Source organism: Natator depressus, chromosome 1, assembly GCF_965152275.1.
Source record: "Natator depressus isolate rNatDep1 chromosome 1, rNatDep2.hap1, whole genome shotgun sequence".
Lineage (NCBI taxonomy): Eukaryota > Metazoa > Chordata > Testudines > Cheloniidae > Natator > Natator depressus.
In genome coordinates, this window is record NC_134234.1 from 291,978,842 (window position 1) to 291,982,440 (window position 3,599).

The window sequence follows — 3,599 nt, forward strand, 5'->3', positions numbered from 1 at the left end:
TATAGGAGCCAAGGCACCTACCTCAGCTTTGTGAATCTCAATGTTTTGTTTTGTTTTTTCTTTCCACGTACTTTAATGGATTCCATAACAATGAACAAGATGGAGTTTAGAACTGGATCACTTGGCCCTTTCGCTTCTTGTCTCCTCCCAGCTCAAAGTGCTTAATGGCCGCAGTTGGGCTCCACACACTCAAGCCTCAGCACAATCTTCTTCGTGGTCTTGGCCTTCTTATGGAAGATAGGCTTTGTCGGACCACCATAACCACTCTGCTTCCGATCATATCTCCTCTTTCCCTGAGCATAGAGAGAGTTCTTGCCCTTCTTGTATTGGGTCACTTTGTGGGGCTGGTGCTTGCCACATTTCTTGCAGTAAGTCCTGCGGGTTTTGGGGATGTTCACCATCCTGCCAGCAGCAGCGTTAGTGGCACAGATTTTTCTACATGCCTAAAAGTTAGGTGCTGTGGCACTCAGCTTTGCAACACCTAAGTGCCTTTGTAGAGGCCACCCCTAGACTCCCTTGTACAATGAATGGGGAGAGATAGGTGCCTGAGAATGCAATCCACAAAATAGGCAGCTCCCGCGCTAAGCTAAAGGAAGGTGCTTGTCTCTGCTTAGGATCCCTAGCCATGAATCCTCTCCTGGAGTCAGGTGCCTAAGCTATTTTTTGTAAGAAATGGTCGAGGTGGAGCCTCCCTTATATCTTTCAGACTAGGTTAGCCCACTCACCAGGGAAATCAGAGATGTAGGTCAATTCCCCCTTCTGCCTGTTGCAGAGAGAGGATTTGAACGGGGGGGTCTCCTAGCTAGTGCTTAATTTGTAATGAAAGAGGTTCCAGGGCTCAAACAATTAGATGCTGGGGCTCAAACAATTTTTTTACTTTCATAACTGTTGTGACAAGCTCAGAGGTGTCGGGGCTATGAATTGCCAAGCCTAGAGGTGCCAGGCTCAGCTCTGGCAAGCCATGGCACAAATGAAGCACTGCTTTTAGCTCTCAGGAGTGTGTTCTAATCACCAGGGTCTTCTAATGTGGGGCTCTCACAATGATTCTTGTTGAAGCTGTTCCACGGTGTATAACTACTTAAGTAATCATTGGGGTAGGATATGAAAATGACTACGCTGGTGGTTAGAACTCTGTCCTACAAAGAGGAAAATCTAGGATCCAGTCTGGTTCTGCAATTACTATTTAAGTACATATACAAAGTGGAACAGCCTCCTCAATCTCTCCTGTGGGAGCCCTATATCAGAATAACCCATCTCCCAATGGTGAGGGCTCTTCTGAGAGCCCTCCTCAGGCAATAGACGGGGGGGAATTGAACCTAGATATTCCATATCCCTAGTGAGTGTTCTCTCCACTGTGCTAAATGGGAGGTGGCACCACCAGCTTCTCCACTGGACAGATTTTTATGGGGTGCAATCTGATAGGTGTGCTGATTACTTGATTGGGCAATATAAGCAGGGCAATGCTTTCCACCATGACCTGGTTTGAGGATCCCTTGAGGCTGAGGCACAAGTGAGGCATGCAGGCATCTAGAGTGACTTGTTAGTTGCATGCCCAGTGGCAGAAACTTAGGTGCCTAGGGAACTTTTACAGCAAAAAGTTAGATGCCGAGGTATTTTAGGTCCCTACAGGATTAAGCAGCACCTGAGTGGGGGTTTTGAGGATCTCAGTGATGCCTAAATCTTGGATTTAGGTGTCCAAAGTGGAAAGTTAGGCACCCACATCCTTTTGTGGATCTGGGCCTTATTGTGCCATTGTTACATTTTTCTGGATACCATTGATACAACCCTCAACCATGAGGTAAAAATGTCCTTCAGTCTATTCATCACCAACATCAACAGTGCTTAAGTTATCTCTCACTGATGCAGATTCATAATTCTTTATTTTTTTCAGGTTCAGGTTGAATACATCACCAGGCAAGAACCACGGATAATCTTAAAAAATAACAATCCAGGGCAAGCATATGGAATGCACAAAATAAAAACATTAACCAAATAGAGAAACATTAACAATAAGTGTAGGTTACAGCTTCTCATTTTGTTGTTCATTTGGATTCCAGAGTCCTGAGTCTCCATGTAACACCAGTTTTATTACAGTAGAGCTCTCCTGACAAAAAACTGGAATAACACAGTAGAGAATCAGACCCTAGATATAACTCTTAACATGTTCACTAGCATTTTATCCCCTTCGAAGCACTACATGAGAGAATCAGGGAGGCTTCTGTGGAGCATTTTTATACAGCAGGACACCCAAGTTACCTCTGTTTCTGCTGACCTATGATTACTACACCTGTCACTTATGTAAATTAGCCACAACTAGGTTGGCTGGGTGCTAATGGAAACCAATGATTAGAAAATGGTTGAAATCAAGTTCAGATTCTTTCTGGAGGCAAATAGAAAAAAACAACCATTGATTCCCCATGCTGGTAAGAGCCTCTGCTTTTACTAGAAGATGTTTTCCTTCCAGCTTTAGCTAAGCTCTAGTCTCTTTTGTTAATAGATAAATCCTTAAAGAGAGAGGAAAAAAAGAAGAAAAATTAGAATCCTTTCTACTCTGAAGAAAGGTTGAAAAGGTAGCAAGCTGTATGATTTGAACAAAAGTCCATGAAAGGCATTTTACTATCCTATCTATATAGATCACTCACACATTACCCTAATAAGAAGATGACTTTTCTCTGTGGAGAAAGAACTATATATGAACATGGAATACTCCTCAGGATTTGTCTGTACTGTACAGGTTTAACTAAACAGGATTTGTACTGGTTTAACTAAACTGCTTTAAAATTGATTTAGCTAAATAAGTGCAAGTCCTTACTGTAGATGGACTTAAACTGATTTAAGCAAGAGGTAAATTGGTTTAGTTAATGTGGGTAAATTCAGGAAATCCTCCACCTATGCTTAATCCATGCTGCCCCTCCACACCCTCCAAAGTGTCCACATTTAGTAACACAAATCCACATATCGTTGAGTCCATCAGTTTACTTATGGCTCTCAGAATTAACTTGGAAGGGTTGGTTGTGGCATAGGTCCTAATGATACTTTGTTGCAAGAACTTGTGCCTTGTTGGGAGGCTGTAAGTTAATTTTTAAAATGGATCATTAAAGTAAGTCAACTTAATGTTGTCCTCACTTTCTTAGCTCTGCTGTATCTTTCATTAATGAAAAGGGATCCTAGTTTTCTGTGATTCCAAAATTCTCTCCTAAAGACATCAAAATCTGCATTTTTGCACAATTGAAATGAAACACTGAACTTTATCTCCCCTAGGCACAATATATATAGCTATCAGCTGAACACGTTTTATTGATATGCAGTAGAACCCCGTTTATCGGAGCCTCCATTATCCAGCTCTCTCTATTAACCAAGCCACCAGCAGCCCGGGGCTGACTGCCCAAGCCCTCCCAGCTTAAAATAAGAGATAGAAAGCTCTTTGCCAATTCTCCTGATTATCCCAATTTTTGATTATCTGATCTGGCCCCAGTCCCAATTAGATCAGATGAACAGGGCTCCACTGTAAATGTAAAGCATATTCAAAAATCAACCACAAGAGGGGGAGGTTGCACATACTGAATAAGTGACACTGGTACATTCAGTAGAATTTAGTT

The 3,599-nt window shown here is 42.3% G+C and overlaps 1 pseudogene; it reads right to left on the reverse strand.

Moving 5' to 3' along the window:
- LOC141986841 (large ribosomal subunit protein eL42-like) lies at positions 1 to 435 on the reverse strand (annotated as a pseudogene).
- Positions 436 to 3,599: the final 3,164 nt, after the last annotated feature.